The sequence below is a fragment of the Rhinoderma darwinii genome, chromosome 1 (genome assembly GCF_050947455.1).
Source record: "Rhinoderma darwinii isolate aRhiDar2 chromosome 1, aRhiDar2.hap1, whole genome shotgun sequence".
Lineage (NCBI taxonomy): Eukaryota > Metazoa > Chordata > Amphibia > Anura > Rhinodermatidae > Rhinoderma > Rhinoderma darwinii.
Window position 1 is genome coordinate 380106365 of NC_134687.1, and position 21189 is coordinate 380127553.

The 21189-nt window shown below is 42.2% G+C and overlaps 1 protein-coding gene across 3 annotated transcripts in view; it reads left to right on the forward strand.

The window, feature by feature from the left end:
* The first annotated feature begins 8376 nt into the window (after window positions 1-8376).
* GCNT1 (glucosaminyl (N-acetyl) transferase 1) overlaps window positions 8377-21189 on the forward strand; it is a 54317-nt gene continuing 41504 nt past the window's right edge. For 2 of the 3 annotated variants that reach the window (XM_075828281.1, XM_075828274.1), the window contains exon 1: window positions 8377-8694. The gene's annotated coding sequence lies outside the window, so the exon portion shown is untranslated. Of the gene's footprint in view, window positions 8695-19189; window positions 19313-21189 lie in introns of all 3 variants that reach the window. The other variant, XM_075828288.1, reaches the window with a different exon arrangement.

Below are 21189 nucleotides of genomic sequence, written 5' to 3' on the forward strand. Positions count from 1 at the left end.
CCCCCCGTGTAGTTTTCGGCTGAGCTCTCACCTTCCTCAGGATAAAGGATACCCCACGAGGTGAGATTTTGCATGGAGCCCCAGATCGATGTCGATTGACAGTCATTTTGTATGTCTTCCATTTTCTTACTATTGCACCAACAGTTGTCTCCTTCTCACCCAGCGTCTTACTTATGATTTTGTAGCCCATTCCAGCCTTGTGCAGGTCTAAGATCTTGTCCCTGATATCCTTAGAAAGCTCTTTGCTCTTGCCCATGTTGTAGAGGTTAGAGTCAGACTGATTAATTGAGTCTGTGGACAGGAGTCTTTTATACAGGTGACCATTTAAGACAGCTGTCTTTAATGCAGGCACCAAGTTGATTTGGAGCGTGTAACTGGTCTGGAATAGGCTGAACTCTTAATGGTTGGTAGGGGATCAAATACTTATTTCTCTGTGCACAATGCAAATAAATATATATCATTTTGACAATGTGATTTTGTGTTTTTTTTTTATTTAATCTATCTCTCACTGGTAAAATTAACCTAGCCTAAAAATTCTAGACTGTTCATGTCTTTGACAGTGGGCAAACTTACAAAATAAAAAAGGGATCAAATACTTATTTCCTTCACTGTACATATGTGACATATTGCAGTTAAAAATAGGGTAAATTTCTACAAAATTTCTTCAATTTTTCTATTTTTTTATTAGTTTACGCATATCGTATCAGTCTACTTTTACCATTAAAATAAAGTACAACATCTGACAAAAAAACAATGTCAGAATTAGGCTGGATTCACACGAGCGTGCCGTTTTTGCGCAGGCAAATACGTGGCGTTTTGCTTGCGCAAAAGGCACTTAACAGCTCCGTGTGGCAGCAGCATATGATGCGCGGCTGCGTGCTTTTCGCGCAGCCGCCATCATTATGACACTCCATTTAGATGTTTGTAAACAGAAAAGCATGTGGTGCGACAGCTGTTGCGCGAATCACGCAGTTCGCACTGAAGTACCAGACATACCAGATTTGACAAATCTGCCTTGGTCATTAAGGTACAAACAAGCCCGGTCATTAAGGGGTTAAAAAGAAGTAGCATGTCACTTCTTGAGGAGTTTTTGGGGCTGATTTTTCCATTGACACTATGAAAAACGTCTCAAAAAAACCTCAGACCTGAATTGTAACAAAAATTGCACTAAAAACGGCAACTGCCTGTATAACCTGTATGGCCGGTTTTGGAGCAGTTTTAAATGGCATGTACAAGTCCTGCTTAACGGGTTTTTGTCACTTTTATCTTTTACCGTATGTCAATTTGGTGGGGATCTAAAAACATCTAGCAAATATGGTTGAGAGGGGGGGGGGGGGCTACTTGGTTGATCCTCTTGATTCCTGGCAGCCCAGTAAGTTATGCTTGTTTCAATGAATAATGAGTGAGTTCACTTACACGTCTGGTGGTATACGCAAACTGTTCATTAGTAAAGTGCGGCACACCAGCCATTAACCAATCTAAAGTACTGGGTACAAACTCACACACATGGGCATGATCTGGAGACCACAGGACCCCTCGTTCTTGCGATCTGTGGCTAGAGCTCTGAAATTACACTTTTTTCGCAATGTAGTGTGCTCTGCCTGTGCCAAAGTTAAAAAAAATGGAATAGTGAGTACAGAGGTAAAAAATGACACTATTTATTTAGCAGTGCGTCATGCCACAGATAAAAACGCAGTGTATGCGCAGTGCACCAAAAATAACCTTACAGTAAATATTTTTTGGTAATGCATACTGCTCCGCTCATGTCAAAGATGGAAAAAATTCACAAGTCATGCAAACGCTATTTATATCGCTGCACAACCTACTATTGTCATAGATTGAAAAAAAATAAAAAATCATATATATTTATAAGGCAGAGCGTTTTGCTTACAAAATGAACAAAAAACACTGCAATTGTATATTCAAGGGCATTGTTAGGGTGCAGTCACATGCGGCAGATTTTGTTAGCAGCAGATCCTTTAAAGGGGTTGTCCCAAAATCAAAAATTATCCACAGGATAGGTGATCATTTTCTGGTCGCTGGGGGACCCATCGCTGGGACTTCCACCAATCGTGAGAACAGGCGGTCCTGAACCCACACAGCCCTTGTACGTATTGCCACACAGCCCCCTTGTAGATAGTGCTGCACAGCCCTGTGTAGATAGTGCCACACAGCCCCCTTGTAGGTAACACCACACAGCCGCCTTGTAAGTAGTGCCACACAGCCCCCTTGTAGGTAGTGCCCCACAGCCCCCTTGTAGGTAGTGCCACACAGCCCCCTTGTAGGTAGTGCCGCACAGCCCCATTGTAGGTAGTGCCGCACAGCCCCCTTGTGGGTAGTGCCGCACAGACACCTTGTAATTAGTGCCGCACAGCCCCCTTGTAATTAGTGCCACACAGCCCCCTTTTAGGTAGTGCCACACAGCCCCCTTGTAGGTAGTGCCACACAGCCCCCTTGTAAGTAGTGCCACACAGCCCCCTTATAGGTAGTGCCACACAGCCCCCTGTAGGTAGTGCCACACAGCCCCCTTGTGGATAGCACCCCCCTTCCTGTAAATAAAACAGTTCTGGCTCTCAGAATATGGCGATGCAAAATGTGCAGAGTGTTCCAAAAGTGGATAAGATCGGGCGCCATTTATCAGTGCGACACCGGCCACATATCTGCGGATTATTATTGATTTACTGCATTATTATACCCTCTTATTATACCCTGATGTACCCCGCACAGATAACATGTACCCTGATGTACCCCGCACAGATAACATGTACCCCCACATTATAAACTGAAACACCAGTAAAACCCCAAACAGAACAACTACCAAGCAAACTCTGCGCCCCAAAAGCCAAATGGCGTCCCTCCCTTCTGAGCCCTGTAGCGTGCCTAAACACCAATTTACGTCCACAGATATGGCATCGCCATACCCGGGAGAACCCGTTTAATATTTTATGAGGTATTTGTCTTCAGTGGCACAAATTGGGCACAACATATAGTGCACTAAAATGGCATATGAGTGGAAAATTGTAATTTTCACTCCGCACCATGCGCTGCGCATTAACCCCTTCGCGCACCACAACATAGCATGTCGTAGTGTGGGGGGTGATGTATGGAGCGTCTTACGTGAAAAATAAAGAATTTAGAACGGCAAAATCGCTGTTTTTTTGGTCACCTTGGCTCTACCTAAAAATGTAATAAAAAGTGCTCAAAAAGTTGTATGTACCAAAAAATGGTACCAATAAAAACGAACGGTCATCCCTCAATAAATAAGCCCTCATACCGCTCTATTGACTGAAAAATAAAAAAGTTGTGGCTCTTGGAACGCGGGGAGGAAAAAACTAAGAAGGAAAAGAAAAAAATGGATCACTCCAGAAAGGGTTAATTACTTTCTAATGAAAAACCATTTATGACCACACGTGGGGTATTGCCGTACTCGGGAGAAATTGCTTTACAAATGTTGGGCAGCTTTTACCCGCTTTATCCTTTGTGAAATTGAAAAAAATGCAACATTTTAGTGGAAGAAATGTCGATATTCATTTTCACGGCCTAATTCTAATAAATCCTGCAAAAGACTTGTGGGGTCTAAATGCCCACTATATCCCTAGATAGATTCTTTAAGTGGTGTAATTTCCACTTTTGGGGGGTTTCCATTGTTTTGGCCTCTCAGGGGCTTTGCAAATGCGACATGGCACCCAAAAACCATTTCAGCTAAATTTGAGCTCCAAAAGCCAAATAGCGCTCCTTCCCTTCTAAGCCTTGCTGTGGGTCCAAACAGCAGTTTATTACCACATATGGCATATTTCCGTAATCGGGAGAAATTGTTTTACAAATGTTGGGGTGCTTTTTCTCCTTTATTCCTTGTAAAAATTAAAAATGGCTACCTTTTTTCAGAAAAAAAAGTCGATTTTTACCTTTACAGAATAATTCCAATGAATTCAGCAAAACAACCGTGGGGTCAAAATGCTAACTTTACTCCTAGAAAAATTCCTTGAGGGGTGTAGTTTCCAAAATGGGGTCACTTTCCGGGGGTTTCCACTATTTTGTTCCCTCCAGTGCATTTCAAACGCGACACGGCACTGAAAACTATTCCAGCAAAATCAGAATTTCAAAATCCAAATGGTGCTCCTTCCCTTCTGAGTCCTGCTGTGGGTCCAAACAGCGGTTTATTACCACATATGGGGTATTGCTATAATCAGGAGAAATTGCTTTACATATGTTGGGGTGTTTTTTCTCTTTTATTCCTTAAAAAAATTAAAAATGTCTACGTTTTTTCAGAAAAAAAGTAGATTTTCATCTTCACAAACTAATTCAAATAAATTTAGCAAAAAAACTGTGGGTTCAAAATGCTAACTATACCCCTAGATTAATTCCCTGAGGGGTGTAGTTTCCAAAATGAGGTCACTTTTGGGGGTCTTTATTGTTTTGGCCCCACAAGCCCTCTTCAAACCTGACATGGTACCTAAAATATATGCTAAAAAAAGGAGGCCCCAAAATCCACTAGGTGCTCCTTTGCTTCTGAGGCCTGTGTTTCAGTCCATGACCGCACTAGGGCCACATGTGGGGTATTTCTAAAAACTGCAGAATCTGGGCAATAAATAATAAGTTACATTTCTCGGGTAAAACCTTCTGTGGTATAGAAAAAAATGTATTACAAATGAATTTTGTAAAAAAAAAAAATACATTTGTAACTTTGACCTCTACTTTGCTTTAATTCCTGTGAAACGCCTAAAGGGTTAATACACTGTTTTGAATACTTTGAGGGGTGCAGTTTTCAAAATTGGGTGATTTATGGGGACTTTCTAATATATAAGACTCTCAAAGCCACTTCAGAACTGAACTGGTCCTTGTAAAAATCGCCTTTTGAAATTTTCTTGAAAATATGAGAAATTGCTGCATGTAAGTCTTGTAACGTCCTAGAAAAATAAAAGAATGTTCAAAAAAGGATGCCAAACTAAAGTAGACATATGGGAAATGTTAACTAGTAACTATTTTGTGTGGTATTACTATCGGTTTTACAAGCAGATACATTTAAATTTAGAAAAATGCTAATTTTTGCAAATTTTCTCCAAATCTTGATGTTTTTTACAAATAAATATTGAATTTATCAACCACATTTTTTCACTAACATAAAGTACAATATGTCACGAGAAAACAATCTCAGAATCGCTTGGATAGGTAAAAGCATTCCGGAGTTATTACCACATAAAGTGACACATGTCAGATTTGAAAAATCGGCTTCGTCCTGAAGGCCAAAACAGGCTCAGTCCTGAAGGGGTTAAAATGAAACAAAAAAAGTTTTGTTTTATTTCTGGTTTTTTTCGATTCTTGCAGTGGAACTTCAGCGTTTCCGAGGCAAAAACTGCTATTTGTTGCGGGTTTTTTCTCCCATCGAATTTAATGGGGAAAACCCGTAACAAAAGTTCAACGATTCCGCAGCATAAATTAACATGCTGTGGATTGAAAAACTGCACCGCAGGTCAATTTATGAATGTTTTCTGAGCTGATTTTTTCCACAGCGGGCAGTCTACTTTGCTGCTACTGTAAATGCTGTGGATATTCTGCATATAATTCCATTGCGAAAATTCCGCAGCGTTTAGGGTGGTTGTGTACTGTGTCAAAGAACTGATTGGCTGTTTTGTTTTGCAATCTGGCGTGGGCAAATCTGAAAATGTTCTTATTTCTCGGAAGCTCATGAATAGCCCAATTTTTTGTATGTTGGCAAAATCTCTAAAGGACTAAAAATGTTGCTTTGGATGAAGTTTTGTGATTATACACCGCGTTCCAAATTATTATGCAAATGTTATTTTTCGCTGATTTTCCTAAATAGTCGATGCAAATGACAGTCAGTATAATCTTCAAGCCATCAACCGTTGGAGTATAATGCGAATTTTATTGAACAAATCTCCTAATGATAACAGATTTTTTTTTAGAAGTAAAAAACACAAAATGCACTGTTTCAAATTATTATGCACAACAGAGATCAAAACATTTTAAAGGTTGTAAAGAGAGCTAAAATGGTAATTTGTTGAATTTGCAGCATCAGGAGGTCATATTTACAGAAATCAAAAGCTCTTTCAATGCAAAAAAACTTAGCAGGCCAAGTTACATGTTAACATAGGACCCCTTCTTTGATATCACCTTCACAATTCTTGCATCCATTGAATTTGTGAGTATTTGGACAGTTTCTGCTTGAATATCTTTGCAGGATGTTAGAATAGCCTCCCAGAGCTTCTGTTTTGATGTGAACTGCCTCCCACCCTCATATATATTTTGCTTGAGGATGCTCCAAAGGTTCTCAATAGGGTTGAGGTCAGGGGAACATGAGCGCCACACCATGAGTTTCTCTCCTTTTATGCCCATAGCAGCCAATGACACAGAGGTATTCTTTGCATCATGAGATGGTGCATTGTCATGCATGAAGATAATTTTGCTTCTGAAGGCACGGTTCTTCTTTTTTTACCACGGAAGAAAGTGGTCAGTCATAAACTCTACGTACATTGCAGAGGTCATTTTCACACAGCCTACCAGCTCTCTCCCCATGATTCCAGCCCAAAACATGACTCCGCCACCTCCTTGCTGACGTCGCAGCCTTGAAATACTTCAAATACCTGTTTGCAGGCTTCAAATACCTGTTTGCTGCTTTGCAATGGCATTTTAGCAGCTGCTCTCCTAATCCTATTAATTTGTCTGGCAGAAACCTTCCTCATTATGCCTTTATCTGAACGAACCCGTCTGTGCTCTGAATCAGCCACAAATCTTTTCACAGTACGATGATCATGCCTAAGTTTCCTAGAAATATCCAATGTTTTCATACCTTGTCCAAGGTATTGCACTATTTCACGCTTTTCGGCAGCAGAGAGATCCTTTTTCTTTCCCATATTGCTTGAAACCTGTGGCCTGCTTAATAATGTGGAACGTCCTTCTTAAGTAGTTTTCCTTTGATTGGGCACACCTGGCAAACTAATTATCACAGGTGTCTAAGATTGATTACAATGATCCAAAGAGCCCTAAGACACAATACCATCCATGAGTTTAATTGAAAAACGAATAATTAAATGTTTATGACACTTAAATCCAATGTGCATAATAATTTGGAACACGGTGTAGAAATATAACAACCTACTTTATGCTGTGCCTCTTAGGGCATTCATTTTCGCTGCCCCCCCCCCCCCACTTTCCATAAAATATTTATTTTTCTGTCGCACTAGCCATATGAGGGCTTTCTTTTTGCGGGAGATGTTGTAGTTTTTTATGGCACCATTTATTGTACCATAAAACTGGTGGAATAGGAAAAACACTGTGATCCCTTCATGGTTTTTTGGGTTTCTTTTTTACGGCGTTTGCCGTGCGGTAAAAACGGCATGTTAACTTTAATTTGCGGGTCAATACAATTACAGCAATACCAAATTTATATAGTTTTTTTTTATGTTTTACTACTTTTACAAGGAAAAAAATAATTGCTAAAAATGAAATTTATTGTGTGTCGCCGCATTCTTAGAGCCATAACCTTTTTATTTTTCCATAGATTGAGCGGTGTGAGGGGTTATTTTTTGCAGGACAAGCTGTAGTTTTTATTGGTACTATTTTATGTGTGAGATAAGGTGACCAAAAAACAGCGATTCTGGCATTTTAATTGGTTTTTTTATTTACAGCGTTCGCCCTGCGGTAAATAATGGATTTTTACGAACGTGGCGATACCAGTTATGTTAATTTTTTTACATTACTTTTAGGGGAAAATTTAGTTTTTTGAACTTTTAATATTTTTTGTATTTTATATTTATTTTCTTTAACTTGAACCAACGCTTGTTGGATCGCATGCACGATACGCTGCAATACTAATGTATTGCAGTATATTGTGATTTTTACAGGCTCCTATTAGGAGCACAAAGATGGCAGACCTGGGCCCTTCATTAGGCCCCCAGACTGCCATGAAAACCATTAGCGCCCTGCGATTGCGTCATGGCTTAACAACTATTTTGCCATTGTTTTTTTAGTTTTGTTTCGCCGGGCTGTTACAATCACAGCAATACCAAATTTATATAGTTTGTTTTATATTTTTTACTAATTTAGCCCGATAAAAAAGCTTTTTTTAAAATTGCTATTTTGTGTCGCCACGTTCTGAGAGCTATGACTTTTTTTTATTTACCATCGACAGAGTTTTATGAGAGTTTACTTTTTGTGGCACAACTTGTAGTTTTTATTGGTTCTATTTTGGGGTACCTTGGTGAATAATTTTTATTCTTCTTTTGGATGGGGGACAAAATACTGCAATTTTATTCTCAGTTTCTTTTCCGAAGCCAGTGGTGGTCTTGTGATACCAGAAGTGTCCATGTGGTGGCGCTAGTCATCTGCGTTCTTTACCTAATATCATAAGATGTGTACAATGTAAGCTCTTCCGGGCACACATACTGGGATGACGCCACAGTAATCCCACCTTGGCACTAAAGAAACACCACCCTCTAAGGTAGACGTCTCCTGTCCCAAGCGGGACTTAAGGTGAGGCATTGCCAGGAGGTGGCGCTTGAAGGGAGGTGCCAGCTCTGAATGACTACAGGAAAAGAGGGCGGGAAGAGTGAGATGAGGAGAGCAGTGCCGTTCTCCTCAATGTGTATGGCGCTTGTGATGCGACGACTTCAGCCGCAGCCCGCCACAGCAGGACAGCTGGCTTCATATACTGTAACCCCATGGAGGTGCCAACAGGTAAGCTGGACGGAACATGGCAGGGTACGGGGGGGGGGTGACACTGCCCTCTGAATCTTAACGTGCCCTTCTGGAGCGTCATGTGCAGCTAGGTAACGGCGCTCTGCTTCTTTGTCATGGTCTCCTCAGGACTAATACAAGGCGACGTATGGTGGCTGTCTAGGACTCGAGGTTTCTAGTATGTACTTTGTATGTCGCACGTGATGCCACCAAGGATCACCAGTTTCTGTATTTATGTTTTGGATAGCACTTCTGTGAATATTCAGAATATGGGTGACTCCTCCTGAGAGAGTCTGTGCGAACTCTTAGCGTCCTGTGCATACTGTGCGACAGTTTACTCCACCGACGTTTTCATACTGTGTACATGTAGTTTACTTACAGATTTTGAATAAAATGCAGCACTTCTGTGTAAGGATATTAACGGCAAAGGTATAGGGTTATTCCAACAATATCAGAGGTGTTTTACTGTGTCCCAATGGTGGAGTCCTGAATCCCAGTCTGGAAGAAGCAGGTGCTTCATGACTTCCATTCATGTCCGTGGAGAAGTGGCAGCGCATGTGTCTCTTTATCTTGGTGGGGTCTCCGCTTTCATAGCCCTCCCTCTAATGATATCCATGCCAGTACCCATTTGTTCTGGACAGTGGTCCTATCATTGTCACCTACAGCCGCAACCCAGCCTTAGAATGCCGGCGCTTTACAGATTGTTTACCGCCTTTTTTGTTCTTCAAGCCCCCCCCCCCCCTTCCTGAGATATCCGTGCCATTCGCTTTGGCACCCGATATGTAATTATGCCTTTGACTGTCAAGTTGGCGATTAACATGGGCAGTGAAACTTGTCACTCTGATGTCGTCCAATCAGAGTGGAGAGCGGCTCATGTACTCTGGTGGGCCTACCATCATCAGCACAGGCAGCAGTGATCGTAGGCATGCCAGAATACATGTGCCGCTCTGATTGGACGGCGTCAGATCAACAAGGTTCACTCCCCCTTGGAAAGTGAGCGGTGTTAACCGCCCACTTGACATGTTTTTACTGCGGTTTGGTGGTTAGCACGGAAACCGCATCAAATCGTGGTAAAAACGCATATGTTTTTCATCATGCGGTGCAACCGCACTGTGTAAATACAGACTTATGTACATGGTTGTTTTCCGACTCCGCTGTGTACAGACCCGTAATAGGGCTGCTATAGAGGCGTATGAGGTCCCTACTGTATGTCCCTATGTCTCCAATTTAATAGAAAGGTTTTTTTTTTTCTGTATGCTGCAATACGAATCTGACTAATAACGAATTGTGTCATTCTTCATCGTATGCCGTATGGACAGAGGTGTTTTCACCTGGAACCATTGCTCCTAGGTGATCTCTGCACATACAGCACCTGACGGAGCCCCGAAGCTGCTTTCAGATGCCGCGGTCATCCAGGACTTCTATATTTAATGCCAAGGGCTGGATTAGAGCCGGTCCTTGTCATGAAAGCCTTTCCTAAAGTTCTTTTTTGTTTTGGAAAAGACTTTCCAGAATGCACATGACTTGATCTGATCCCGTTCTTGCCTTGAATATATGGACCCGCTTTATGCCTGTCTTAATGCAGCCTAAGGCTATGTTCACATGTAGCAGGTTTGCTGCGGATTTTCATTTCGGAATATAGTAGCAGCAAAGTGGATGAGACTTGAACACTTTACCCCTAAGAGGACTCACTGAAGAGTGCAGCGTCACATTAGCCTAGAAGACCAGCTCCTTCCCTTTGAACGGCCGCATGGGGCAGTTGGACCCACTAGTTCAGCTATATTACATATGTCCTAATTTTAAAGGCTATGTACACCTTTGGAATATAAATTTATTTTTTTGATAAAACAATGTTTTAGGTGATTTTAATCAACTTTTAAACTTACTTTAACTCCTTCCTGACATTTGACGTATACTTAGGTCATAGCCAGGTAGGGGAAGTATGGTGCGGGCTTATGGGCTGAGCCCGCTCCATTCAACGCAGGTGTCGGCTGTATGGTACAGCTGACATTTCACTGTAATGAGCGGGATCGCGCTCGCTTAACCCCTTAGATGCCATGGTCAATAGCGACTAGGGATGCACGATGCATGGAAAATTCGATACCGTGCACCGTCAAACGCTTCGATACCGTTATTTCATGTATCTTGATACTAAGCTGTGTCGCTGCACAGCTTAAGAGGCTCTGTCACCAGATTTTGCAACCCCTATCTGCTATTGCAGCAGATCGGCGCTGCAATGTAGATTACAGTAACGTTTTTATTTTTAAAAAACGAGCATTTTTGGCCAAGTTATGACCATTTTTGTATTTATGCAAATGAGGCTTGCAAAAGTCCAAGTGCGCGTGTTTACAGTAAAAGTCCAACTGGGCGTGTATTATGTGCGTACATCTGGGCGTTTTTACTACTTTTACTAGCTGGGCGTTCTGACGAGAAGTATCATCCACTTCTCTTCAGAACGCCCAGCTTCTGGCAGTGCAGACACAGCCGTGTTCTCGAGAGATCACGCTGTGTCGTCACTCACAGGTCCTGCATCGTGTCAGACGAGCGAGGACACATCGACACCAGAGGCTACAGATGATTCTGCAGCAGCATCGGCGTTTGCAGGTAAGTAGCTACATCGACTTACCTGCAAACGCCGATGCTGCTGCAGAATCAACTGTAGCCTCTGGTGCCAATGTGTCCTCGCTCGTCCGACACGATGCAGGACCTGTGAGTGACGACACAGCGTGATCTCTCGAGAACACGCTGTGTCTGCACTGCCAGAAGCTGGGCGTTCTGAAGAGAAGTGGATGATACTTCTATACACAACGCCCAGCTAGTAAAAGTAGTAAAAACGCCCCGATGTACGCACATAATACACGCCCACTTGGACTTTTACTTTAAACACGCCCACTTGGACTTTTGCAAGCCTCATTTGCATAAATACAAAAATGGTCATAACTTGGCCAAAAATGCTCGTTTTTTAAAAATTAAAATGTTACTGTAATCTACATTGCAGTGCCGATCTGCTGCAATAGCAGATAGGGGTTCCAAAATCTGGTGACAGAGCCTCTTTAGCATTGTAACACATGAATGTATGAGAGCGGGGCTGCGGATGTGTAATACAGCCATTTCCCCGCTCCTGATTCCTGACAAGTGCGCGCGTTCAGCATGCGGTGATGCGACCATCGCTGCACTAATGAGCGACGGCTCTGAAGACTGACAACATAGCAGGCAAACTGCAAAACACCCCCATGTTCTGTCTTCAGTGTCTGCGCTCATTAGTGCACCGACCGCCGCATCACCACATGCTGACCGCGCGCGCACTTGTCAGGAGTGGGGCAATCGCTGTATTACACAACCGCAGCCCCACTCTAAGGCCTGATTCACATGAGCGCTGCGCATCTCGGACGTGAAAAACGTCAGTTTTTCACGGCCGAGGTGCATCCGTGCTCAGCACTGCGGGACGCGATGTCACGCATTCACCATAGTTGAGTCTATGGAGGGATGCGTGAAAAGATAGGACATGTCCTATTTTCGCACGAACCTTTCACACGGTCCATTGAAACAACAGCTGTGTGAACGGCCACATTGAATTACATAGGTCTGTGGGACGGCCGCTGTTTCAACGGCCGTCCCACGGACGTTTAACACGTTCGTGTGAATCAGGCCTAACAGCGGAGATGAGAAACCTCTCATCTCTGCCACTATTATCCTGAATGCTGCGATCAAAGCTGACCGCAGAATTCAAGGGGAAAATGAGAAGGGGGGGAATGCCCCTTAGATCGTGTCAAAGGAAATCTCTATGACACTTCCCTGTGATGCGATTGAGGGACATACCATATATGGGCAGACAGCCCAGGGTCAATTGAAGGACCCCAGGGCTGTCTTACCATATTTCCCGTTGTTAGGGCATACTGAGGTATGTCCTAACAACTGCCTTTGTACTATCAGTACACAGTCTAATGTACTGGCACATATTTATATGCCAGTACATTAAAGTGTAGCTAAATGTTTGACAAACTTCTGACATGTCATAGTGACATGTCAGAAGTTTGGATTGGTGGGGGTCCGAGCACTGGGACCCCCACCAATCTCTAGAACGAAGCAGCTGAAGTGATCGTGTGAGCGCTCAGCCGCTTCGTGTCTGTTCGGCTTTTTCTGGAAATAAATGTATCGTCTACGTCTATGAGTCCGTACACCAATACATTTATTTCCAGGAAAAGACACAAAGCGGCTGAGCGCTCACACGATCACTTCAGCTGCTTCGTTCTAGCGATTGGTGGGGGTCTCAGTGCTCGGACCCCCACCAATCCAAACTCCTGACACGTCTCTATGACAAGTCTGAAGTTTGTCAAACATTTAGCTACACTTTAAAGTTTAACCCCTTAATGACCAGCCAATTTTGGACCTTAATGACCAAGCAATTTTTTACGTTTTTCAATCGTCGCATTCCAAGAGCTATAACCTTCTTATTTTTGCGTCGACATAGCTGTATAAGGTCTTGTGTTTTGCGGGACAAGTTGTATTTTTTAATAGTACAATTTTTAGGTACATATTATTTATTGATTAACTTTTATTAACTTTTTTTTGGGGGGGAATAGAAAAAAATCTGAAATTTCGCCACTCTTTTTTGCGTCCTAAATCTACGCCGTTTACCGTGTGGTATAAATAACACAATAACTTTATCCAGCGGGTTGTTACGATTGCAACGATACAAAATTTGTATAGTTTTTCTATGTTTTACTACTTTTACACAGTAAAAACGCTTTTTTTTCTAAATGATTTGTTTTTGTGTCTCCATATTTGAAGAGCCGTAACGTTTTTATTTTTTCGCCGATGCGGTTGTATGAGGGTTTTTTTTTTGCGGGACGACTTGTAGTTTTTATTGGTACCATTTTGGAGTAGATGCGACTTTTTGATCACTTTTTATTACATTTTTTTAAAGTCAGTATTCACAGAAAACAGCAATTTTTCCATAGTTTTTTATTATTTTTTTTTACGGCGTTCACCGTGCGGGTTAAATAATGTAATAGATTTATAGTCGGGGTCGTTACGGACGCGGCGATACCAAATATGTGTAACTTTTTAACTTTATTTTGTTTTTTTAATAGTAAAGCATTTTGTAAGGGGAAAAGCTGGGTTTTTCATTTTTTTTTTACATTTTTTTTTATTTTACTTTATTAAACTTTTTTTTCACTTTTTTACTAGTCCCACTAGGGGACTATAATATGCGATTCTGCGATCGCATTTATAATACACTGCAATACTTTTGTATTGCAGTGTATTATTGCCTGGCCGTTTAACACGGACAGGCATCTGCTAGGTCATGCCTGCAGCATGATCTAGCAGGCATTCACTCCAGGCAGCCTGGGGGCCTTTATTAGACCCCCAGCTGCCATTAGAGACACAGACACTCGGCGATCGTATTGCCGGGTGTCGGTGGGGGAGAGAGGGAGCTCCCTCCCTCTCTCCAAAACCACTCAGATGCGGTGCTCGCTATTGAGCACCGCATCTGAGGGGTTAAACGTGTGAGATCGATACTAATATCGATCTCACACGGCAGAGCAGGGACGCTCCCAGCCCTCAGCTGCCTCTAGCAGCTGAGAGCAGGGAGATCTGACAGCTCCCTGCTCTGTTTACTTATTCCGATGCTGCGACGTAAAAAGTCTATGGCATCGGAATAAGGCCCGTTAGTGACCGACGTAGAAACACGATGGGCCGGTCACTAACGGGTTAAAAATAAAGTAAAAACAAAGTCATGAGAAATAAAAAAAAAAAATACATACAATTTTTTTTACAATAAACATTAAAATAAGTAACAATACGTAAAATATACACATATTCGGTATTGGCCCGGCCGTAATAACCTGCACAACAAATTTTTGGCGTTATTTATGATATGTACACTATAAAAGAAATAAAATAAAACTTCTTTCTTTCACTTATTAATGTGAGGCACGAGCTGTGATGAATTTGACCTCCGTGTGCCTCACATTAATAGTAATTTGTCCATTAGGGTAAGCCAACACGGAGCGGCCCTGACACGGTTGCAACGCGGCTAACAACCGCGCCGGCGCCATGTTCGGTGCGGCTGTCAAACAGCCTGTTAGTGGCCGCATGTTGACAGCCACTCCTACATAGTGCCAGCGCGGTTGTTGGCCGTGTCGGGGCCGCTCCGTGTGCCTTACCCTTATGACTGAGGAACATGATGGGGTTAAATACTATTACTGTGAGGCACATTCAAAATTCATCACACCTCGTGCCTCACATCAGAAAATGGTAGAACTTATTTTTTTTATTACTGTTAGCGAAAGTATCGTTTTGGTATAGAAAATCGCAATACTACACAAAGTATCGGTATCAAAGTCCAAATTCTGGTATCGTAACAACCCTAATAGCAACCGCGGCATCTAAAGCGATAGAAAGAGGGGGCGATTCCCTCTGACAGCCCATCGGCCCCCCCATGACACAATCGCGGGGTGTCGATGGTTGGCATGACCGCCTGGGGCCTAATGAAGACCCCCAGGTCTGCCTTCTTTGTACTCCTATTAAGCCCTTCCTCTGGCAGGGCTTAATAGTAGCCCGTCAGAAACACAATATACGGTAATATGTTAGTATTGCCGTATATAGTGGAAGCGATCCAACGATCACTGGTTCGTGTACAAAAAAGATGTTATTAAAAAAAATAAGCCCTCATACCGTTCAATCGTCGGAAAAATAAAAAAAGTTATGGCTCTAAGAATTTGGCGCCAATTTTTTTTTCCGTTCGTTAGTTTTCGTTCGTTAATTTGGTATCGCCGTAATCGTCTTGACACGCAGAATAAAGTTAACATGTCGTTTTAATTGCACAGAACGCAAAAAAACAATGGCAGAATCACTTTTTTCATCTTCCAATTTTTCCCCCGTTTCCTAGTACATTATACAGTACAATAAATCATGCCATGAAAAACTACAACTCCTCCCACAAAAATCAAGCCCCCATAGGACTATGCCAACGGAAAAGTAAAAAAGTTATGGCTTTGGAAGGTGGGGAGGAATCTTTATATATATATATATATATATGATACAAGTCCTATGTATACCGGTAAAACATTTTTTAATTAAAGTCAATTTAAAAGTTCTTATAACCACCCAAAAAATTGAGTTATTAAAAAAAAAAATGAAAATAAAAAATTATATGTGTGTGTTGAGTTCAAAGGTGTACATAGCCTGTACAGGGTCCGTTTTGGTGACGCCTGATAATGTAGCACCGTCTGATCACTTCATCATGCACGATACTCGATAACGGCTTTAAAAAAAAAAACCTTAGGCTTTTTTTTGTGCTTAAAATAGAGCAAGAAATTGGGAGACCTTTCACAATAGAAACCATTTAAATGGAGTACACAAATAATGAATGTGAGCAATGTGCGCGTTTCTGCATCAATCAGATCTGCACTGACCCAGCCGCAATGCGGCCAATAGCCGCACCAGCACTACGTTCGGAGTGGCTGTCACATTGCCTGTTAATGATTTCCAGGTATATGGCGACTTTACCCGCCTCGTATGACTGTCCGTGTTTCGTCATTTTCGTGTAGCATTCGTTTTTCTCGTTCAAGTTTCTCTTCCTGGTTTTACTTCTTTTTTTTTTTTCCTCTCTCTGCAGACCGCATAGATATCGTCCATGTGCTGTCCGAGTTTTTCACGCATCCATAGACTTCAATAGACGAGTCTGATCGTCAAAAATGGAGCAGAATAGGACATGGACACACGTTCTAAAAAAACACGGATGTGTGACTATCCCCATTGAATTGCATTGGTCAGTGTGCTGTCTGTTATTTAAACGAACCGCACATGGATGTGAAATACGCTTGTGTGAATAAGGCCTTAGGATGGATTCACAACCAGCGTTTGGATCCGTTTTTTTGTGGCGTTTTTATATGCATTTTGTTAGCTTGACCAGATATTACATTAAAAGGCGCAACTGCATCAAATCGTGGTAAAAATGCATGTGGTTTTCGGATTCGGTTTTTCGGTGCAGGTTTTAACCTCAACTGCAACATCTGAATGGACCCTAATACTAAAGATCACATTGTAGAAACTCTTTTACTTTGATCTCTCTGTATAAAGTACATCGTGCACTGGCTTTTTCTCTCCATCACTAGGACAGGGCTACATAGTTCGTATGATGTCTGTAAAGTTCAGCCAGGGTTTCTTTATTGCTTTGTATATATGTTTTTTTTTTAGCACATTCCTTATTTTCCCAAAGTCTGCAGTGTTTAGCAGGATGGCTGCTTTTCTGCACTGTGCTGCCTTCTATTTCTTGTCTTCCTGTCCTAGCATCCTCTTTGCTAATAAAGGAAGTTCTGTCATTTCTATCAAGTCCTTCACACAATTGTCCGTTGGTGTCGTGTTTTTATGCTTCTGCTGTGAGTAATAATCTATGTCAATCTCTAGCACAAGCCTCAGATGTATGATATCAAGATTATCATATAACTGTATCATTTATAGTGTGTATGTGCAGTGCATATAGCCAAGTTAGGCCCCATGCACACGAACGTGCTTTTGCGGCCGCAATTCCCCCGAAAATCCACGGGATAATTGCGGCCCCATTCATTTCTATGGGGCCATGCACACGACTGTGGTTTCCACTGTGCATGGTCCGGGCTCATTGAAAAGAATGGCCGCGGCCATGTGCACAGCCCGCGATTTGCGTGCGGCTCACGGCTGACACTCTGTGGCTGGCCAACCCGAAAATCGCGGTCGTGTGCATGAGGCCTTAGGCCCCATTCACATCGCGTTTGTGCTATCTGCCGAGCATATACTTTTTTTTAAAAATAAAAATGTGCACCATTTTCTGTTTACGTCTGTTTTTTATAGCGTGTACGTTTAGCATATACTCATACGTCGGTATATGTATGTCCGTTTTTTTTTTTTTACCTTTAAAAAAAAAAAGTATACACTTATAGAAAAAAAAACCCGGATAGATTTACTGCCTGTAAATGGACACAAACCTATAGCATTATGTTTGCATACGTCATCCATTGAGATCAATGCTAAACAAACGTTACCTTATTTTGAAGTACAGAATAGGGTAGCAGACTACGCTTTTCAGTACTTTCAAAAAACAGTATCCCAACGTAAACCATGATAAACAGACCAAACAGATAGTATTTTGATCTACTTTTGACCCATTATAGTCTAGCTATACGTTTCAATAATTTTTAGTGTTAAATGGATACGCTCGGCAGATAGCACAAACGCGATGTGAAAGGGGCGTTATCGAGGCACATCTTGTTTGCTGGTTTTGGTTGGATATCTATATAAATTCCCCCCCCCCCCCCTGCATTATTGGCAGGTAAGAGCCACTTGAATCTTTCTTGCTGAACAGGAACTGCTGTAACAAAGTTACGTGCCCTTCTCAATAATATCGCTGTTTGCTGTGGGGCTGTGATTTTCCTTCACTCGTTCTGGGGGCCCAATCTACAAAAAATAGACCCAGATGATTATTCCTCCTCCAACAACTGATACTACTAATTTAGGCAGGAAGTATTCTCAAACCCATATTTGTCCTTCTGACTGCAGGGTATTGAAGCCCGATAAACTTCCAATCATCTTCTGATGTGGTGCTTTACATCAATCCAGCCAAATACTTGGAATTAGGGTAGGCATGCGCGTAGCGCCCGCCACTTACTTGCAAAAAAACCACAAAAATTGTTTAAAAACCGTGTCGATTTGGGGTAAAATCACATGGCGGATGCTTTCGGTGTCCTTATCTTATGCACGTTAGGCCAGCCCTACACATAAGAGCTGCTAGTTATTCACACTTATTCACCTGGCCTCCTCCATAGACATGAACGCTTGGATCAACCAAACAAGCACATCGGGCTCAATAGGGAGAGTGGCAGAAACATTTGTCCCTTCCAGAAACCTCCTGACCTCGCCTATCGCTAGAGGGAACATTGGAGAGGGCACTGGCTGCACCCATACACAGAAGATCGTCCACCAATCCCGCTGCAATCTGTGAATATACCTGACATTAATCTAATGTGTATGACTAGCTTTAGGCTTGTGTGATGCTGCTCGGCCATGGAAACGCAGTTCAGCAAGCTCCCAATGGACTGTTGCTGTGCTAACGTTTTCTTCCAGAGAAGTCCGTTTGGAAACTGGTAGTCATTGCTGGAAGCGAGGGCAGATGATATGAACTGTTGTTGCTTCTAGTCCCTCAGTTCGGGTCTATTCACACATCGCAGCACATCCAAAAATAAATGGAATTTATTCACCCAAAGATGCAACTTTTTAGTCCAGCAGGACCTTTCTTAAACATGCTTGAGAGAGGTCCAGCTGGACTGAAACGTCGCATCTTTGGGTGAATAAATTCCATATATTTTAGGATGTTCTGCTTTGTTTCTCTTTTTTGGATTTCACGAAGAGACTTTTGGATCCCCCCCCCTTATATTATATTTATCTAGTGCTGTGATATCCTTTTGTGTTTTTGCCATTATTCACACATGGCGTCCTATTATTTTATTTGCAGCGGTTTCATCACAACTAGGGCAAAAACCATGATATAAACGTAACCTATGAATAGACCTGGAATAGGTCGGCTCTAGCAGGGCAGACGTTTGAGAAATTGACTTTTGATGAAGATGGCATGACCGTGAGTTATTGATATGGAAAAATGACACTAAGTACACCATACGGTAGCTGTCAATGGGGAATACGGTGTCTGTCAGTGCTTGGCAAGCAGCAGTGAGGGGGTTCTCATGGTTTACTGGGAATATACATGCAGTCTTTGGTATCAAAGCGGCACAAGCGTTTTCTTCCTATTTCATGCGCTTCCTATAAGTTTTCCGCATGTAAACACGCTTTTTGGATGCTTTGTGACAAAAAATGTAAACGTACACGCACACCTAACATCTAGCTCTGCAGGATCATTGCTTTTATTGCAGGATGTAATCTTGGCCCAAAGCAGTAGAGACCTCTGTCTCCATCTGTGTATCAGAGGTGATGGGTTGTTTTCTGCTTGAAGGGTTTACTGAAATGTGTGTGACTAGTCCACATATAACTTTGCAAACAGTGCTGTACAGAGCCTGCCATCAGTCTGCTAAGCTTTTAATAGTTTATTACCATCTCTGCCTACCAGATCACTAAATACTTTCTGTCATGTGACCGGAACCTAATTTAAAAAAAGTTACCTGTACTAAAATTGCACAATTGTGTCATTAATAGTGAAAAATACGTTCGTACTCAAGTGGTTAATATTTAATAAATATGCTACATGTACAATTCTGTTTTGGGTAATCTCCTGAATTTATGATTCTGAAATAAAATTATTGCCTAAAGTAATATAGTATAATGATCCTGTTGTGGATATGTCATCACACTTGCATTTCTATTTACCTTTTCCTCTACTGGGGTCGCAGTAAAATTGCAGGATTGGGGTATGTTCACCTCTTATGTGAAGACATTTGGTGTAAGAACCAGGAAAGCTCCCAGTGCATACGCCAAACGTAGCCATAGGCCCCCTTTCACCTGACGAGGTCTAAAAGAGTGTTCTGTTGGCCTCATCTGAGTAGTCTGTCGGCATATCTTAATACAGAGCATGCCGTATTAGGGTGTAGCCAAACGCCGAGGTGCGGTTAAAACCACATTGACGAAAAAAAAGCATAACCAAAAATCGCAACCGCATCAAAAACGCATTCAATTGTGGTGAAAACACATGCACATTTTTTGGTGGTTTTTAACTGCAACCCAACACTATTGTCTAAATACACCCTTAACTATGTTTCCAGTTGAGAATATCTCACACATATGGCACACCATGCGGTGACGCGCCGGGGCAGATTTACTAAGGCCGCATTTACACGAGTGTGTGCGGTTTGCGCGCGCCAAAAACGCTGCGTTTTGCGAGCGCAAAAGGTACTTAACAGCTGCGTGTGTCAGACGCGTATGATGCGTGGCTGCGTGATTTTCGCGCAGCCGCCATCATTATGACACTCTGTTTGTAAACAGAAATGCACGTGGTGCTTTTCTGTTTTCATTCATACTTTTCACTGCTGTTGCGCGAATCACGCGCGGCACCCGGAAGTGCTTCAGTGTACTGCACGTGATTTTCACGCACCCATTGACTTCAATGGGTGCGTAATGCGCAAACAACGCACAAATATCGGAAGTCATGAGTTTTACGCAGCGGACACTTGCAGTCAGAAAATGCACCAAATTTATCATAGTGCATGCTGCATGACAAATTTTGGCGCATCTTGCTAGATATGCTAGACACTTTTCTCTTCCTTATACCACTTTTGATTTGGCTTATTTTGTGCCAGTTCTTTTTTTGGCGCCCCCTTTCCAGCTAAGCCACGCCGCTTTTCTGAAAACTTTTAAAACGTGTCTAGTGTGTCGCATACTGCAAAAAAAAAAAATGGCCAAAATTTGGTGCATTTTTAAATAAGTTCTAGAACTGGACACCGTAGTAAATCTGCCGCGCTGTGTGCCGCTCTATAGACACCTGCACAAGACTCTGACGTATGCAGA